Source organism: Mustela erminea, chromosome 5 (genome assembly GCF_009829155.1).
Source record: "Mustela erminea isolate mMusErm1 chromosome 5, mMusErm1.Pri, whole genome shotgun sequence".
Lineage (NCBI taxonomy): Eukaryota > Metazoa > Chordata > Mammalia > Carnivora > Mustelidae > Mustela > Mustela erminea.
Window position 1 is genome coordinate 143001337 of NC_045618.1, and position 19969 is coordinate 143021305.

At 49.0% G+C, this 19969-nt stretch overlaps 1 long non-coding RNA gene, 1 other non-coding gene and 1 pseudogene across 33 annotated transcripts in view; all 3 read left to right on the forward strand.

The window, feature by feature from the left end:
* The window catches only part of LOC116591906, an 88784-nt gene that overhangs the window by 9234 nt on the left and 59581 nt on the right, over positions 1 to 19969 (forward strand). For 29 of the 32 annotated variants that reach the window (XR_004286199.1, XR_004286233.1, XR_004286232.1 and 26 more), the window contains 5 exons: positions 6097 to 6164; positions 6901 to 6972; positions 9974 to 10045; positions 13055 to 13144; positions 17354 to 17431. This is a non-coding gene — a long non-coding RNA (uncharacterized LOC116591906). Of the gene's footprint in view, positions 1 to 6096; positions 6165 to 6900; positions 6973 to 9973; positions 10046 to 13054; positions 13155 to 17353; positions 17432 to 19969 lie in introns of all 32 variants that reach the window. The other 3 variants (XR_004286200.1, XR_004286208.1, XR_004286203.1) reach the window with 2 other exon arrangements.
* On the forward strand, positions 16027 to 16097 carry LOC116592228 (annotated as a pseudogene).
* LOC116592233 lies at positions 18336 to 18407 on the forward strand. Its single transcript, XR_004286399.1, has one exon. It is a non-coding gene; the product is annotated as a small nucleolar RNA SNORD113/SNORD114 family (small nucleolar RNA).

Below are 19969 nucleotides of genomic sequence, written 5' to 3' on the forward strand. Positions count from 1 at the left end.
TCCTGAAAAGTTTGGCAATCGTTTATTTTATTTTATTTTTTTAAAGAAATATATATAAAATGTCAGCCTGCTCTTCAGGCACATTTTTTAGGCGTGTGTTTTATGGACTTTGGCAAGGACTGCTGGGAAGGAGCAGTGGTACAGTCTCTAGGGGTTAATAATCCCTACAAAAACTTCTGGCTAAACCTGACTTCTCCCGAATTTCACAGAAAACGCTCCCTGGGCCAGGCCCAGCCTGAAGGGGGTTTTTGTGCGTGGGGCAGCCTTACCTAGGCAAGCAGGGCTCCTGTGATGCCTTTCACACAAATGTGAACTTCCTTGGCCTCGGGGTACAAAGACTCCTCTCTCCGAAAGGCTGGGTTTGTTTACTCTGGAGCGGCTCACCCTGGGGGCTGTTTCTCATGCCCCTACCTTGTGGCCCGAAACCCCACTCCCCACTTCCTCACGTGGGGATGCGGGGGCCAGAGCCGGGGAGCCTGGCTCTGTTTGTGTCTGGAGATGAAGGAAGTATCCTGGGGAGGGGGATACGTGCCTCCTTCCCAGCAGGAGCCCCCTCCCTGGCTGGCCTGCCCTGCAGGGAACACGGGGTGTGCTGTCCTGTAGCCTTTGGCTGCTTAGGGATTTGGGGGGGTGACTTTGCAAATCCACACCAGTGCAAACCTGAGCTCACCCAGCTGCCCCTGACCAGAGACCTTTCTTTGCAGGATTTCTTAGGTGCGTGGCATCTGCTCCGCACCCCACACTGCCCCCTCCCCACCACAATGCGGCAGAGGCTGGGACGCATATGCAAATACCACCTTCCCAAACATTTGCAAATCGACACTTGCAAAGCAATCCTTTAATAGATGAAAACAAGAGCAGGGACAGAATAACAACGGAAACCCCAGGCTCTGAAACGCAGTTTCCCCAAGGTCTCCCAGCAGCTCCCCGAGTGGGTAGGGGCAGCGGGGCAGTCTGTCTGTCTGTCTGTCTGTCTGTGGGGAGCCAGCCTCCACTCTCCACCTGCAACACGATGCTGCCCCCCCACGGCGGGTCAGAGCAGCTGTCGGGACCCCGACCGTGCCCTGGCAGAGCGGACAGTCAGAAGCGGGACAATTGGGCTTGGAGTGACACAGGGGCTCCGTCCCCAGGTGCCCCTGCCCTCCCAGAGTCTTAGGCTCTTACTGCCCCATGAAAGTGCGTCACTGCCTCGGGTGGGTGAGCTGGGACAGCCTGGTCATTTCACAGACAAGGAACCCCGGGCTGGCCCCTCAGCCAGCCTGTCTCTCTCGTGTGCACACGCGCGCACGCACACACGCGCGCGCGCGCGCGCGCACACACACACACACACACACACACACACGTGCACACATGTGCGCGCTCCCTGAGCGCCTGCCCTGGGAACAAAGACAAGAAAACTCCTTTAGAAACTGCAGAACAGAGCCTCGTCTAGCGGGGGTCCCTTGATAAAGGCCCGTCCACCCAGAGTTCCTGGGAACTGAGCCCCCATGAATGGGCCTGGAGGTCCAGCGCCCGATGCGGCGTGGACCGCATTCATCAACATGCAGGTCCCTGGGCCCCACTGCTGGGCGGGGGGCTTTCACGAGTCCCCAGAGCATCCAAGTTACGGTCCAGCAGCCGGCTGAATCCGTGGCTTCGGCCCAGCCTCCAGAAAAAGGCCCTGCTTTTCCCATGACCAGGCGGCCTCTCAACTCACCAGACCGCCCCCTACTCCCCCGGATCCCCCCTCCCCCCCACCCCCACAGGAAGGCTCCCCCGACCGCCGCACCGCCTGTTGCCCCAGAGAGGACCCAGGCCGGCCTGGCAGGGCCTGGGAGCTGGGGCAGGCACTTGGCCATTTCAGGTGGCCTGGCCCTTGAGATGGGGAGTTGGCTGGGGGACAGCCCCCCTCCCCCCTCCCCCACTGGCCCCGTGCACTCACCCCCATTCTCTGCTCCTCTCCCTCACTGCCTCATTGACAGAAGCGCTCCACCAGCCATCTCCGCGCCTTTGCCATGCAGCTCAGGGCAAGGTACATGGGAAAAGTCCGCGCATCCTTGCTCTGACCCCGGCCTGCCTCCTCCGCAGGCGGCCCCGCGCGGGACTTAGCTCTGTAGGAGCTTCTCAAAGGCCTAGACGTGCGGGCTGCCAGCCCGGGCAGAGAGCCGTGTTGCAGCCTCCCGGCCAAGTACCGGCCTGCCTCTCTCTGCTCGGATGCCTCCCGTAACAGGGAGCTCCCTCTCTCCCCGAGCAGCCCGCTCAGGGCTCGCACACCGAGCTGCTTCGCCGAGCCCTCCCCTGCTTTCTGCATCTGCCTCCGCGGCTCTGCAGCGGCCCCTCGCCCCCTCTGCCCTCGGCTCTCCGCAGACAGCACGCGCACTTCAGTCCTGTCCTCCCCGTGCTGAGGAGCAAGCCCCCGCACCCACCGGGGGATCAGACTTGGGGTCCCTGTCCCTGGCCCGGTCGCAGCCGTCTACACCTGTCCCGGGGCGCCTCTGCCCCAGCTCAGTGGGGTCTGGGACAGAGCCCTTTGCCCTGCTGTTCTGCAGAGAGCCCAGGGGAGGGCGCGGGTCTCCGCTCCCAGGTCCAGCTGCTCGAATCTCTCTGTTAAGCGGTGTCTGAGCCTCCGTTTTTTATGGCCCCTCTGCTAGTTGCCAGGGAGAACGCTCTCTATGCAAACCCCCTGCCTTTTCTGCAGGAGCCGCTGGCTGCCGGCCGGCCCTGGTCAGCCCGCAGTGGCGGCGGCGGCGGCGGCAGCCAGCGGCTGCGGCGGGGCTGGGGGGCTCCTGAGACAGACAGCACCAGACCGGGCTGGACTCCCTGCTTCCTAGCTGTGAGGAGACGCGATTCCCTCTACTTTTCAGAGCCTCTGTGTTTTCTCCGTGCAACAGAGGGGAGAGGGGCTCTCTCCCCGTAAGATGAAACAAGATAAGAGTCGCCTAGCGCACATCAGACACTGCCTGAATGCTTATGGAGTAGACAGCGGGACCCAGGGAGGGAGGCGCTCGTGTAACAAGTGGCTCGCAAGAAAGAAAACAGTCTGGCCTTCCGCGACCCTGCCCCGAATACAAACGGGAACCTGGCCTGCCGGAGACCCCTCTGCTGGCTTAATAGCACAAATCAAGTCAGCCAGAGGCAGCCCCTGGCCTGTGAGCTCACAGTAGATGCAGCAGGCGCTAGAAACGCCCGCGAATCCACATCTGCATTTAATACGGCAAGAATTTGCCTCCTATGTAACACCACGCAGGGCCCCGGGGTGAGGCATGAAGAGACACTTGGTTCTCCTGCCGCCTGGAAGGGCTGGCTTGGACAGCAGGGGGTGCTGTCTGGGAAAGAGAAACCCAGTGGGCTCCGGGCATTTCACAGGCAGTGGGCTCTGGGCATCTTCCCGGGTACTCACTCTCCAGACCACCGCAGTGCACCTACCTTGTCAGGCCCAGACCCGAGTGGGAGGCTGGACCCCGAGCTCTGGCAGTCGGCTTCCTGTCCTGGAAGCTCAGTCTGGTGGGGGAGAGAGACAGGGAGTAAGTCAGTCTCTGCACATCAAGAGATCTGGGGTGGGGGGTGGTGGATGATGGCAGGTGAGATTTATGGAGCCTTGTCTCAGGGCCAAGCCCAGAGCTAGGCTGCCTGCACAGGACTCACCCCAGGGGGAAAAAACTCTGAGCACCAGCCTCATAATCCCCATTGGGCTGATAAGGAAACTGAGGCAGGGGACTGTGAAGTCGCATACTCACCGTCTCTCAGCTGCTGTGAGGCCAGGCTGGGATGGAACCCCAGGCCGTCCGGAGCTCCCCACCACACCCGGCTGCTGAAGACTGCTCGGGAAGGCAGAGCCGAGTGCTGGGGGGGCGTGGGTGGGCAGGGGATGGATTGATTAGTGCTAAGCACCTCCCAGCGGTGCTTGAGATCCCAGCTCCTCTGTGGCCCAATCCGTTTGAAGGGCAGATTCAAAATTAGGTGGTAGCACCTATGGGCAGAGGCTTATGAGAACAGCATTATTAACCTGACGTGGAGAGGGCCCTGCCCACCTCCAAGCAGATTGCAGATAGAGACGGAGGGGGCTGGGGCTTGTTTATGTGGACAGTGCGTGAGAGAGGATGGAGCCCATGGGGGGGGCACTAGGGCTTCTTCGTGGGGAGGACGGGCTTTGGAGGGGATGAGGGCTTGATGGCTGAGAGGGGGAAGCAGAGGGCAGTCTTCAGGGCAGCCCCTCACCTCAGGGAGATGCTCAAAACTGGAACCCACTCTTGGAGGGAGAGTCTCTGGCCCCTTTCCTGACAGGCGCAGGGACTGGGAGCCTCCCTGCTCCTCAGTTTCCCGAAACATCACCCTAAGAAAACCCCCCTGTCCCCCCACGTTCCCTCCCGCTCCCACCGCTGTTGCAGTCGTCAGACACCTGTCAGCCTGTTGGAGCCGCATTCAACAGGAGAGCGCCGGTTCCGGGAGGGAGGGAGCGAGGAGGGCGAGCTGGGCAGGGAGGGGGCGAGGGAGGAGAGCCGTGCCCCCGACTCAGAGAGGCGGCTGAGCCAGGTCTGCAGCCGGGAGGACTTGGGCCACTTAAGATTTGTGCCAACTCACGGTGCAGTGGAATCAGACAGTCTGAATTCTTCAGCCACCAGCCAAGAGTCTGTGGCGCCCCCAAGTGCCACAAGGGGGCTGCCTGGGACACATTTCTGAGCCCAGAAAGTGAGGAGGGGGAGACTGTCAGTAGGGACCGGTGCTTTTGCTTTTGTAGTGACGCTTTTAACTGCGGCGTCATCGAGAAGGGGGGCCAGGCCCCCCGCGCCGGCCAGGGACAGTCGGGAGGGGGTGGCAGGCTCTGGCATGGGGGTGGGGGGCGCCGCCGGCTGTGCCCCTCCCTCACCCGGGGGCTCTGTGGCCATGCAGCTGGCTGCGGGAGGGTCCTGGGGAACTGTCCGGTGGCTGGCTTTCCAGAAGGGGAAAAGAAGGAGGAGGGAGGGAGCTTTTTCCATGGTGGCGACATGCCCAGGAAGCCCGCCACACAGGGACCAGGGTCAGTGAGGGGAGCAGGAGGGGAGGGGTGGTCCACAGGGTCCGGGGAGTTTGGCCGGATCTGGGGTCAGCGTTAGTCCGTTGGCTGTGGGTGATATGACTGATGTAGAAGAGGGGGCCTGAGAGAGCCGGAGAAGGGGGCTGAGGACGCCGAGAACTGCTTGGTACACAGTTTTAGGGCAAAAGCACTAATTCTTTTCCTCCCCAAAAGGCAATTAAAAAAAAAAAAAAAGCAAAAAAAAAAAAAAAGGCGCAAAACTAAAAGAGACACTTGTAAGCGAGATGGCTCAATTCTTACCAGCCGAGCTGGTCTCAGGAAGGACTCATCAGGTGGGCAGCCCTGCCTCCGAGAGGGGAACTGCTGGCTGGTCCTTTTAGAGCCTGGATGGCTTAGGGAGGGGGGAAGGGGCCAGGGAGAGCCCAGGAGGTCCAGAGGGGGAACTCAGGGTATTTGAGGGAAGCAGGAAGAAGGCCTCGGGGTGGCTGGTGGGCATGTCCTTCTGCAGCACCCCGCACCTTTGTGCTTTCTCCGAAATCCACCCGACTCAGAATGCTTTGTTCCCACCAGCCCTGGCCCCTTACTTACACCCTCTCCACTTCGAGGCATTTGTTCCTCTGAATCAGCTCCCTGATACCTCCCATCATTTAGTTTGGGTGCTGGGCTTCTTTGTTTTTTTTTTCCAGGGGCTTCCCCTCTCCTAGCCCCTCCCCTCCTGCACTTTATTTTTACGTGTTGATTTTTAAAACCTTCAATTATGTAAAATCTGAAATAACCCAAAAGTAGAGAAAATAATACATATTTTCATCATAATTTACACAGTTTCCACATCACTGCCATCCAGGTGCCAACAGCGCTCTAAGCTGTGTGCTGTCCCCTACCAGCCCACCCCAGGCTATTGGGAAGCACATTCCAAACACCGTGTTGTTTCCCCGGAGCATATCTCCGTGCCTGTCTCTAAGAAAGAAGGACTCTTTTCGGTTTTGAAAACATAACCACAATGCCACCTTCGCCGTTAAAAAATTAACAGCCTTTCCTTAATGTCATCCAACATCTAGGCAGCATCCATATATCCCCGGTTGACTCATAAATTTCTTTTACAGTTGGCTTGTTCAAATCAGTGTCCAAATTCTTTTCCTGCACTTTCATGGGTGCACTGGGATGATGGCAGGTAAGTCCGGATATAAATTCAGGGGTCTGACTATCTACCCTCACGTTTAAGTAACCCACCCTCAGTAAACCTCAGTTTTCTTACTGAAAATGGGGCAACTGCTGAGTCTCTCCCGGGGTCACTTAGAGGATAAGAGACAGTGCACAGGAAGCCCCCAGCCCTGTTTCTCATACATAACAGACATTGGGCAAAACAGAAGGTGCTAGAATATTCTTTTTATTTTTTCTGGAAACATTTACAGGGGAGTTGGGCTGGGGTAGGCAAAACAGAACTGGCTAGCATGCACAAAACAAAAGGCTCCTGGCAGTCCCGGCCCCCCGAGTGATTAGGACAGTAAGGGTGCCATATCTGAAAGAGGGCGGTCTGCCGTCTGGGGCCTGGGACCTCCGCCTGGTTGGGAACTGTCACCCTGCAGCGGACCAGCCACCCAGGACCTACCAGGGACCCCACTGGTTGCCGATCCACTAGATGGCGCACTCTGCTGGGAGTGCAGGAGGGGCCACTACCCCAGAATGCTCTGGCCACCGCCCAGCCCCTGGGGCCACAGGGGGAGCATGCCCCTCCCTGAAACACTACAGATAATTTCTAAAGAGCTCTTCTCAATAGGTCATGCAAGATGTACTCCCTGTCTACATCCTGGCCCAGTTGCAGAAGCAGAGGGAATGGACATTTAATGACGTCCACTCTCTCTCTAAATCCTCACCGCAGCTATGACTGATTTCCCTTTCTTTTACAGATGAGAGGACTCTGAGAGGTTGGTGACTTGTCCAAGATCAGCTAGGAAGCAAGACCCAGGACTGCAATCCAGGTTTGTCTGATCCCTGTGCATAGTATGGAGGGCTGGAAGGATGGACGTTCGGTCTGATGGCTGGCTGCATGCTCGCCTTGGCCAGGCATCAGCAGATGGAGAGATGGTGTGGTGGCCGAAGCCTGCTGGTGAGATGGGGGAGTGAATTCAGGTGCAGAGGGTGGGTAGATGGAAAAGTGAGAGAGAATAGTCAGTTTCTCACCAACATCAAAGTCTTCCTTGGTCTCCGAAGAGGTGTTCCTCCGATTGGAGCTTGCTGGCGTTTTCTTCTGCTTCCGAGCAAACTGACTGGCTCAGGGGGCTCTGGGACTACAGGTGGGCTGCTGGCTCACAGGGACCAAGCCCCAGCTGTGGCGCTGGAGCGTCTCAGCGGCAACGCTCAGGCCCAGCAGGGGACTGCACTGAGAAAACAGCAGGCAGCCTCCTTCCGCAGGCTCTCCTGGCTGGCTGCGTCCGGAGCCCATCCTCGTGCTCAGTCCTTCTGTGGCCACGTGGCATAATTTTATCTCATCTAAATCATCAGAGTGACCCTCCATGATAACAATCACCACCCTCAATGAAGAGACAAGAAAATTGGGGCACCTGGGTGGCTCAGTGGGTGAAATAAAGCGTCTGCCTTCGGCGCAGGTCATGATCCCGGGGTCCTGGGATTGAGCCCAGCAGGGAGCCTGCTTCCCTCTCTCTCTCTGCCTGCTTCTCTGCCTACTTGTGATCTTTTCTGTCAAATAAATAAATAAAATCTTTTAAAAAAATCCAAGAAAATTGAGGTTTAGGAATGCTAAGTGCCTGGCCCCGGATCATGCAGGGACCCGCATGGAACCAGGATTTGAAGCCTGGTCTGCTTTTTTTTCTTCTAAAGTCATATGCTCTTCCATTTCTTTTTCTCTAAGACTGTGTCTGAGAAAAAATGCACTCCTTGGGGTAAATCAGTGTCAGACTCACCCTCTTGGTTTATCAGGGACCTGGCCCTCTTAACCCCCAGACTCTAAATTTATTTCTCAAGTAACACCTTCTCTAGCTTGTCCTATTTGCTACTATCATACATATAAGGGTCAACTGTACCACTGACATTTGCAGTGTAATTGATCAAGTCCAATTTCTGCTGGTTCCTGTGATGTCTGAATATTTAGGGCAGCAGATGTAAAAAATGAATCTAGAGCCTACAGGAGTACAAGGAGAGGACGGAGGGAATTAGACAGAGGGCTGAAGGACAAATCAGCAAGCCTTCCTGAAGATCTGGCTCAAATTTAGCAGATATGTTTTGATAACCTGCATATGGGCTAAGTCCTGTTACAGACATCCCAGATGCTCAGGCTTACTTCCTAGGATGGCCATTGACTAGTTTTGTGAGTATTTAACCTCTGTGCCTCAGTTTCCTCAATAATAATACAGGGTTACCAACAGCACTTTATTATTTTTCCCCACGGCATTAATTATTCATGGGTACTTGAAAATTAAATGAGTCAAACACTTAAAGAGCTTAAAACAGTGTTTCCCATATGGTTCACATTCAGTACCTACTCCATTATAGTTAAAATTGTAATTGTCATGACTTTTTATTGAGATGGTATTCAGTATCTCTGCTAAGAATCATTATCTACATTCTATAGGTAGCTGAACAGGTGCTCAGAAGGGTGTATGAGTTTGCTTTTGGAGAGGGAGTCTGAAATAGAAACAAATATACATTTAAGCCTAGAAAGTTTTAGCCGTAGCTAAGGAAATGAGAATTAAACATACTAAATGGACAGGATCCATCTAATGCAACATTAGGCCTTGGAATAGAAATTTCCTTGGGTATTGAGAATTATGGAGAGGTTGAATGGGAGCTGAAAAGAAGCTGAGTAGGTGAAGGGCAAGGTGGACCATGACGTTGTGTGTTCAACTTCATGGCTTCTAGCAGCAGTGGGCCAGTTCTTCCTGTATTCTCATATACATTCTTGCCAAATTTGTCTATCTGTTTTTTTTTTTTTTTTCCTGGTGGGGGGGAGAAAATAATCACTTTGGAAATTTTTTTTGTTCTTTTGAGGGTGGCCAGCTGGAACGAAGAATTGTTCCATGGAGTCTTAGCTCATGGAGAGCCTGAGGACTGGGTGACCATCTCCCATTTCTGGGCAGGATATTTGCAGCTTAAGCCATGGCAGTGTGTAGCTGCCTGTGGGGGGAGTATTGGGGAGGGGGATTACATTTGGATGCCCCCCAACCCTAGGTAGGATATGGGGCTAGCACCTGTGCTGACTTGCTGGGCTCCGATGGGTGTGTGCTCTGATTCAACATTTCCCGTCACCGAATCAGGATCCGTCCCACAATCAGGATCCGTCCCACTGTGTCTTCTTTAAGAAAGTCAGTGTATTTTCCCACCCAGAGTGATTAGTACATCCCGGAGATGCCCTGTGCCTCTGGAACAGCCTGTGTGGGAGGTCGCACTGACCCCTGCCTGCATTCATGCACTCCCCTTATAGGCTGATGGTGGGGTATCAGAGAGCGAGATCTACCACACACATGAGGCAGTGGGGACAAGTGGGGACAACAAACTCCGGAGCTCAGCACTCTTCGCTGTGTGACCACTTATCAGTCGCTTAACTGTTCTGAGGCTCAGTTTCCCCGGGTGTAAAATGGGACATGTGCTCAGTGAGGCTTTCCCGTGGTTGTGGGCTGTCGCTCCCTCTCCTGCTTTTTTTTCTTACGTAGTTTTACCGCTGCGTGGTGTACCTCGTTACTGGGCTTATCTTTAATTTTGTCCGTTCAGTCTCCACCCGCGGGATGTGAGCTCTCAGATTTTGTCTCTTTTGGTCACTGCCGTAACCTGGGACCTAGACCGGTGCCTGGCACAAAATGTGTGCTCAGAACTTTTGGGGGGAAGAAAAAAAGAGGTGCTGTTGTGTTGTACGCGCTCTCCCCCCGGAAGACAGTCTGTGCACACCAGGCAGGGAGAGTAGTGCCTGGGGCACTGTCCACGTTCAATCAGTATCGGCTAATTATGATTATTATGTCTAATTCACAGGGCTGCTGTGAGGATCAAACAAGATAATGTATGCTAAGGCGTGCTGCGAACACTACGTGCTGGGTGCAGGAGGTACAGCATTAATAATCCTCTGATGCTTGGAGGGAACGCGCACTTCAACTTGATGCTTTTCCCTTCCACGCCACCTGGGAGGGAGGGCAGGCTGGTGGGTTATTGACACCTGAGGCTCAGGGAGGGGAAGGGCCTGGCCCAAGGCCGTGAGGTGGGGTGAAGGCAAAGGCAGGAGCCCAAGTTCCCAGCCTGGTGGGAGAGCCCCTACGCGGATACCTTTATGCGCAGAGTACATTATACACACACAAATGGGATGGATGTATGTCTTACAATTTAATCTGTTTTTAATGTTTCATGTTTCAAGAGTTGCACTGTGGTGAGGGTGCTGGGCACCTACCAGGCCAGTCGGGGAGGGCAGGGAGGAAGTTGGCTGTATTGGCAGTAAGGGTCGGAGTAGACGCATGTGTAGTTTCTGGGAAACGATTCGATCATCAAGAATCTCCTGGCATCGACTCCCCCGAGGGCAGCCCCATCTCATGAAACAGATTTCAGTTTTCTAAAGCGCATCCCTTAGTTGGATTTCTATTTTCCAGGGCACTTGTTTAAGCTTTGATGCCGTGTCCAAAAAAGAACAGATCCCAACAATTTCTGCCCGAGGCCCATCCTTCCCGAAACCCTCGGCTTGGCCTGAGCATCAAGATAATTCGTTTCTCTAATCAGATTGGGGGCTGTTTGGCCAGTGGGGTGGGCGGGTGGGCTGGGGAAGGGGGGAGGGTGTTCCAGGGTGGGGAGCCGCTTGAGGAACTGCCGCTAGCTAGCTCACTGCACCCTCACGCTGGACCCACGAGGGTGCTGCTGTCCTCAGTCTACAAATCGCACAAGTCGGGGCACAAGACAGAGAGGCCAGGTCACGTCTCTGCAGTTACACAGCTCGTGAGTGCCTGCTGGGGTGGAACCTGGTCTGTCTGTCTGTCTAGCACCACAGCTCGGGCGCTGCTGCACAGGGAAGAAAGATTTGGGTGAGGGGCTCAGAGACAGGGTGGCGGGTGGGGGAGTTGACCTGGTTGCCTTTGGTGGGACAGTAATGGCCGATCCTGCTCAGGGACTAGTGCTGCGACTAGCTTCTGGATGAGGAAACGGGCACAGAGAGGTTCGTTCACTTCCCTGATGCCGCCCAGCCTGTCAGGGTTTGAGTCTGGATTCGCAGGCAGGCAGTTTGGTGTTGAGCACGTGTGTTCTAACTCCTGGGGGCTGTGCCTTACGACTGTGAGCGGGTAGGCACGGCACATGGTGCTCAAGGACCTCGATTTGAGTCCTTTCACTAACCAACCCCTGGCGGGTGTGCTCCTCCGTGAGTCATACGAAGTCATTCTCCCCCCTTGACAGCCCTGCAGAGGCCCTGCAAGCCAGTGGCCCATGGAAGTTATTTGCCAGGAATCCACATAGGTGATCAAACTTTATACGTTCATGAATGGGGAAGGAGAGGGTGCTTGGCAGATTCGGTAATGACCAATGAAGGCAGAGGGCAGCAAGGGTCCACGAGCGGGGATGTGGGCATGGGGGTCAGGCATGGTTCTCGCATAGGTTTTAAGAGTCAGTAAACTAACAGAGGGGCAACCCTGGGGGAGTGGCCAGAAGTGACCCTGAACCAAGGTTCATGATTCAGTCTCCACAACCGAAGGCTATCAAGAGATCAGAGTGGTTTGTGGTTATTAATTTTATTATTAAAAAGAATAAAGATTCAAGAAATAATGTAATAAAGGCCTCAAATACGGCAATTGTGAGAAGGTGTTCTGGACAAAAGATTATGATTAATCCAAGTCTGCTAACCCGATATTAACAAACAAAAAAGGTCTAGGCTATTTTCTTCCTTGTAATGGGGCTTTGTGTTCCGTCGAATGGGCACATGGGGGTTTTTCATGACAGAGGAAAGATCTCTGTGGGGAAGGAAACTGTACATGGGTGTAGGCGGGGCTTAGTGGGTTTTACTGAATAGTTAAAGGTGAATGAATGCATAAGTAAAATTATGGAGGTCTAATGAGGATGTATTTTTAAACAAGGCTTGTGAGTAATCTGTTGTATCCAACTGTAGTTACTACAAAACAAAAACAGAACAGAACAGAAACAAAGCCCAGGGTGTTGGGATGGTGGGTGGGCAGTCCATCAACAGTTATGTAGAAAGCTCATTGGTCTGGGGGCTGGTTGCGGACTCTGAGTGTATTTGCTGTATAGTTAACTGTGAATCGGAAGAGTAACCAACAGGGTTGCAGGAGGGTAGGCGGGGGTGTCGGCTGGGGTAGCTGGGTAACGGGCATTAAGGAGGGGATGTGATGTGATGATCGCTGGGTGTTAAACTTAACTGATAAATTAACAGAACGCTACATGTGAAACTAATGAGGTACTATATGTTGTCTAACTGAGTTTAAATGAAAAATAAAAAAATGAAGTAGTCGAATAAATAAATGAAGGAATGAAAAAGAGCTGGTAATAAAGCACCAAAGATAATGTTTTATGAGTTATGGGTTAAGATTAATACACTTGTACAATGATGGGCCATTGTAAATCATAAAGCAACGCTCTCGACCTTTGTGGGTAAGAAGCATTGGACTAGAAGTGCCACAATAAGTGCTGATGGACATTTTTGTTTTGCATTAGTGCTGACCTGATGTGTTTATTGTATTGAAAGAAAAAATAAGTCAAGACAGTAAAAGGGAACAATGTAGGGAACAATGATGCTATCATACCTGGAATCAAAGATTGTTACTGCCTCCACTCTGTGTATCTGAGTCCATTAGCAAGAAGACCTGGGCTGGTTCCTCTGTGGGTAAGAAGTATAGAGCAGATGCTTACAGTGGCTGTTCCTCTTGTTTTTGATGAGGTCATGCATGTTTATTATCATGAGATTATTATGTGATAAAATACATACACATACAGTGAGACCTATGCTTAGGCCGGTGGTGAGAGTGTGTTGTGAACCAAATCTTGGTTAGTCTTGAGCTGCTCATCCAACAGCCATTAGAGAATACCTGGTGGTTTCATTCTTTTTAATCTGGGCCTTGTGTTCCACAGAACGGAGGCCCTAGAGTGGGTCTCATGACACTGTGTTGATGAAGACCTTGGCCGTGACCTCTGTGGGAAATGAGCCATGGACCAACCAACGTGAGTGATCGTTAGTCTTACTGTTCTGAGGTTGCGTGGTTAGCTGATGTGTGTGTGTGTGTGTGCGCGCATTATTAAACATGAACAGGCACAAATACAGTCAAAGATGGTCAAGCATAGACCCATGAGGTGACTGTGTCATGAACCAAGATGGTGAACATTTGGTATAATTGTCACCAAGTTAAAAAACAATATAACTAGGTTGCGGTCTGTGTAGAAGTTGAGCAAATAAAAAAAGATTATATTCATATATACATACATACATATTTTGATTGTTATGTTAGTCACCATACAATACATCATTCGTGTTTTTTTCTTTTAAAATTTTATTTATTTGACACAGAGAGATCACAAGTAAGCAGAGAGGCAGGAAGTGGGGGGAAGCAGGCTCCCCGCTGAGCAGAGAGCCCGATGCGGGGCTCCATCCCAGGACCCTGAGATCATGACCTGAGCCAAAGGCAGAGGCTTTAACCCTCTGAGCCCCCCAGGCGCCCCACATCATTAGTTTTTGTTGCCATGTTCCAAGATTCATTGTTTGCGTGCAGCACCTCGTGCCCCATGTAATCCGTGCCCTCCTCAATACCCACTTGCACATAGATGTATATAACATGCATATCTCTTTATATAAATATAATTGTTGCTTTTTCTTATTCTTGGGATGAATGATGAGTTCCTGTTTATTGATTTATTATAAATAAATGAATGTGTACATAAGATCAGAAAGAATTAAGCATGGACTAGTAAAGACAAGATTTATGATTACATAATCCTGCAAATTTGATGCACATTATTTTATTTGTTTTAATAGCATTTTACTCTTAATTTTTACACTTTGGTTTGTGTACCCACTTCTGCATTGATGAACTTGGGTGTTAACTTGGTGAAAGTGATGGTCAGGGAGACATAGATCCTGATAGTTCTCTGCTGGTGGTGTTCTTTTATGAGTTTTTGAAAGGAATAGATAAAATTAGAAAGGGCCAAGTGAAGACCAATGAGGATAATGTTGCATGAACTAAGGTTCATTATTTTAATTCCACACACGTGAAAGCCACTGAAAATGATTCAGGGTGTTCCGTTTTTGAACGGTTTTCTTCTGTTACACAAACTGGACACGCCATGGTTCATTTAGTCATGCAACGTTGACGAGGATGTTGAATCTCGTTTGGCTGGACAAGGTACGTGAAGACAATGTGAGTAATAGTGGATGTTCTTAAATCTTCGGCTGGGAAGTGGTTCAAGGGTGTTCATGACTAAGGAAATGCACGCGTGCCCAAATCAAGGAATAAAGAGATGGCAAACAAGGGCCCATGAGGAAAATATCTCATCACCCCAGGATTAAGATTATTCTAATTCTGTACATCTAAGGTCCATTAACAAAAAAACCTGTGTTGGTTAAGGAGTCGTCAATACTCTTGTTTTTGCATCACGGTGTGTTGGATGTTGATTTTAGTAAAAAATAAGTAATTACATATTTGCATAAAATACAGGAAAGGCCAAAACATGGATGGGTGATGAGAAGGGCCCGAAAATGACAATTAATTTAGTTCTGCACTTCTGACATCTACCGAAATAATCTAGTCTGTGTCATGCCTTTTACCAGCTACCTTGTTTCACTGAGTATATATGCATCGTGTATTTAAACAATTTTCCTTGAATAGAGATCTAAGATGCTAACTCTGAGCGAGGAGCACAAAGGGAAATGAAAGATCATGTCTCCGTTCTCACCTGCAAAAACTTGGATTTATGGTTGGTCATTAAAACTTCTTTAGAAATGACCAAATCAAACAAGAGGGAATCAGCAGGGACTCATGATCAAGAACTATGATTAACTCATGTTAGCTTCATTAGAAAAAGTTCTAGACTATTCTGTCAAAGATAAGGAGTATTTATTAGTGTTGCCTAATAGAATTTTCTGCAGTGATGAACGTGTTTGGTATGAGTTGTTCTGTCCAATATGGTAGCCACGAGGTACATGTGACTCTTGAGCACAAGAAATGTAGCCAGTGTATCTGAAGAACTGAATTTTTAATTTTCTTTGATTTTTATTAAATTTTATTAAATTTAAATTGTGATATGTGACTAATGGCTACTCTGTTAGTCAATTGTGTTGGGTAGTTGGGTAATGGGAATTTCTGGAATATTAAGTATGAATAAATGTATAAATTAATGAAACACAAATTAATAATAGAGGGTTAGTTATGGGCTAGAGATGAGAGTGTCTCATGAAACAAAGATGATAATTAACCCAGTTCTGTGCAAGTGAGAGTCACAAGCAGAAAACTCTTAGGTTCATGGAAGAAAGACACAGGCTTATTCATTTATTTTATCAGCTATTTATATTACCTTGTGTGTGTTCTGCAGCTTATGTGAATGTTTCTCGGACATTGAAGATCTTTGTATCTTGGTGGGAGAGGGTCAGACCTGTTTTGTCCAAGTCACAGTTGGAGGGTTGAGTAGTGCTTTCGTCAGTATTCCTCACATTATAATATTATTTACTTTAAAAAATGAATAACAAAGATCAGTCCATGCATGATACAAGGGTGACAGTGTGGCATGGACTAAAGTCTGTGGTTTGTGTCAGTCACCACCACCACAAAGCCCATACGACTTTCTCACAATGGATTGGAGGAAGCGTTCCTTTCCCTAGGCCCTTTGAAGCAAGGTCGTTTTCAGAAAAAGATGAAAGAGAACTCTCCATTTTACATTTGGTTAATGTTTCATTTTATCTTCCATCACTCTTGATTTATACATTCCACCATTGATCACGATTTGGGTGTCTAACATGTTGATAGAGAAACACGAGTAAAGACTGTTGGTGAGTGAATGGTTGGATGAACGAATGAACAAATGTATAATTGATTCAATAAAGAGAGTCCCAAGCCTTGACCGATGATGAGTACCTGGGGTGTCTGAACCAAGGATTTTGATTAAACCCTAAAACTCTGAGGTCCATCGTACAGACCAACCTCTCATCCTGCCTTGGCGGGACACGACCTGGGGCAGAAGTTAGGAGGAATACAGGCATCTTGCTGGAGGCTTTGGTACCTCTTAGGTCTAGGTCCTTTTATTAGTGGATCGGCATGTGAGTACATCAAGAAACATATCCACGAATAAAGACAACGGGGGCTAGGTATTGGCCAATTATGAGAGAATCTAATGAGAAATACATTATTATTAAAATATTTCCAAGGACCTGAGTTCCAAGAAGTGAAGAGTTCGAGGGTTTTGCCATGTTTTGTCGGAAACATGTAGGCAGATGTCCATAAGCTTCTGGCTTGGTGGTTGTTAACTTTATTAAGAATTTTATTAAGAAAAGCGGGGAAAAAAGGGAAACATAGTAAATATTGATTATAGAATACTTAATTAAAGAATACCAAGCATGGGCCGTGTTAATGTGTTATGTGAGAGGAGTTACGATTAGATTACTTATTCTCAGTCAGTATCATTTTTGAAAAACACATGTTTTTCTGTGGGTATTTGAGTAGATGGGAAGAGACTAGTATCATTTAGATATGTCTGGATATGTAGTTTCACAACTATTGATGATATTCTAAGTGACCGAAGGAAGAGGTGATTTCAAAGAGGGCAGACATACACCAAGGAGGACAGTATGTCATTAGAAGAAGTTGGTTATTAATCTTGCTCTGCCCTTCCGATGTCCATATGAGTAAAAGATTTGCATGTGGGGCTCTGCCCACTTTGGGTAAAGGGCATAGAGACCATTACTTATCATAATATTTTGTATTTTTTTTTAAAGAGAAAATACGAACAAGTCATTCCATGAGCAAATAAACCGAAAGCAAACAAATAAAGGAACAAAGTTACAGGGCGCGGTCAGGCATGGATCCTTGATGAGACTATGTCAGGAAAGGAAGTATATAAATTTGCCAGATTCTAATCGAGGAAGATCCACACGAAAGGCAGTCTGCGCTCAGCCTTCTGTGGTTAGAGTTTGATAGACAGGACTTGGAATAGGCCTAGTTCTTAACTCTTGTACTAGGATGTTGACTTAGTGGTTGTCATTGTATTACATGCATAAATAATTAAAGAAGTCAGTAAATAAAAAGAGGGCAATTTAGGGGCTAATAATGGGAACGTAATAAAAAGGGATTTATGATAAATCTAGTACAGCGGGACTCAGGTGTCTTTAAAAAAAAAATCTACATCTGTACTGGTTCAGTTTTCCGAAATCTGCTTTTTACTTCGCAGATTCAGTCTGATTTCTTCGTTTTCCCCTGAGGAAGACCTTGGCTGTCCCTTCTGTGGGTAAGGAGCAAAGTGACTCATGTAAGTGACAGTTTGTGCTCTTGGTTTGACGGTAATTCGTGTGGATTTTTGGTGGGATTGTCCCGAAGGCAGGGCGGCCACCGCGAACATCAGTGAGATCAGACACACGGGGCCTGGGCCGCAGCGGGGAATGTGTAGTGAGCCACGGAGTAAGATTCGTCCGTTTTAGTTCGAGATCTATTAGAAACAAAATTTGAGGGTTTGTCGGGCATTCATTTCCAGAGTTCCTTACTGTCCATTTTATGTCTGCACCACATTCTAAGAACATTCTCTGTTGATAACCGTCAAGGTTAAGTGTTTGAGGAAGGAGTACCTAGGAAGACAGAAAATGTTGCCAGCATCCTAGTGATGGAGAGAGTCAACTGGTAGATCCAGTGTACTCTTTTTTAAAATATGAAGAAATTGAGGCACCTGGGTGGCTCAGTGGGTTAAAGCCTCTGCCTTTGGCTCAGGTCATGATCCCAGGGTCCTGGGATCGAGCCCCACGTCGGGCTCTCTGCTCGGCGGGGAGCCTGCTTCCCTCTCTCTCTCTGCCTGCCTCTCTGCCTACTAGTGGTCTCCGTCTGTCAAATAAATAAATAAAATCTTTAAAAAATCTGAAGAAATTAAGTGAAAGATAAGCAAACAGAGCAGTGAAACACGAGGGTGTGTAGGAGCAAGTTTATCGATTAATCCATACGTACAGCACTGAGGCCCAGTTAAAAGGAGATCTCATTTACCAGCTCTGTGGGAAAAGGCTTGTAAACAGCTCTATGCAGTATTCAAAGATCTGGTTTCCAGGTTTTCGTAGGAAGTAACTTTTTTTTACATCAACGAGGCCATGAATGAAGCGATCAATAAATAATGCATAAACAATCAATACACGAGGTACAAACAGATAAATGAAGTAAAAGAATGTTGAGCTTAGATCAATGATGAGTAGTTCTGGGGTATATGAATCAAGCATTTTGATTAAGCCCTAAACTCTGAGGTCTGTGTAATATTGTATGTTAACTGTATAGGAACTGAAATTAAAGTAAACTAGTAAATATAGAGACCTAGTCATTTTCTCTTAAGAGACTAGGGTTCAAGGCCTTTGGGGATCTGGTTCTTCTTCATGCTTAGCCATTGTCTGCGTATGGATTGTATGGGTGTTAGTGAGTCCGGGAATGCGTGCATATTTGAATGTCTGAGTGAAGACAAGGTCATGTGTGAATCATTTAGGAGAATGTGTCATGGACACGTGTTATTAGGAACATTTGTTTAATGCCAAGTTTCAACATAACACATAGGTAAAAGCTGTTGCCCCCTTCAGAGCACACAGGAAGCCCAGACACGTGGGAGCGCACGGGGACGTGTTTGTGTACGCATGTCCGCAGTCTGGATCGGTGGGAATTTGCTGGTTGTTGGTTTTCTTAAGAAGAAGGAAAAAATGTTTACATAAAGCAATGATGACATAACTCTCTCCCTGAAAAGAAGCAAGAATGGGCCAGGGTCGAGGATACGCTGGGTGACACCCGTCATACTTCATTTAGTTGTGTTCACTGAATTTTATTTAAAAGCCCAAAATGAACAAGGGGACGGAGTTATTTCTGTGGACAATGAGTGTGTGGCTATGGGCAATTGTTACTGTGTTTAGGTGTTCAAATGTAGGGTTGTAGAATCCCCAAATAATTATGTATTGTTGTAAAGTTACTGAGGGAATGGATGTGATCATTTAATTTAAATTTTTTAGAGGGGTAAGGGCAGAGGGAGGGAACCTTCAGCAGGCTGCACACCCAGTGTGGAGCCCTGTGCGGGGTTCAGTCTCATGATCCTGAGATCATGACCGGAGCCGAAATCGAGTCAGACATTTAACTGACTAAGCCGCCCACCCACGCTGCCACAGCATGATCCTTTTCTTTTTTCTTCTTTAAATTTTTCTTCTCTCTTTTTTTTTTAAGATTTTATTTATTTATTTGACAGACAGAGATCACAAGTAGGCAGAGAGGCAGGCAGAGAGAGAGGAGGAAGCAGGCTCCCTGATGAGCAGAGAGCCCGATGCGGGGCTCGATCCCAGGACCCTGGGATCATGACCTGAGCCGAAGGCAGAGGCTTTAACCCACTGAGTCACCCATGATCATGCCCCAGCATGATCCTTTTCAAATCATTACTTACAGGAGGGCGAACTGGACAGTATGGAGGGTGTGACATGAAGTCAATGAGCCATCTCTACTCTTCTGATAAAGAAAACGGGATCTCGTTTCTTCCTACTTGGGTTGAGGACATGGAGAGAGGTTTATGGAATGATGGTGTTTCAGTTCTGGGTTTCAGCTGGAAAGTTTCTATCATAGGGACATGTATAGGTAATTTTATCATATTTTATATTTATGTTCTGTGTAATGCATTACATGTAATATTAGGTTTTGAAATGTGTCTTTCTCATTTATTATGACTATTTAAAAAAATAAATAGGGGATCAGATGATTCCACAGCGATTAGATAGATAAGCAACGAAACTAGGAGTGTTGAGAATGGGCCATGATGCCAGTTTCTAAATCTATACAATGTTGCACAGGT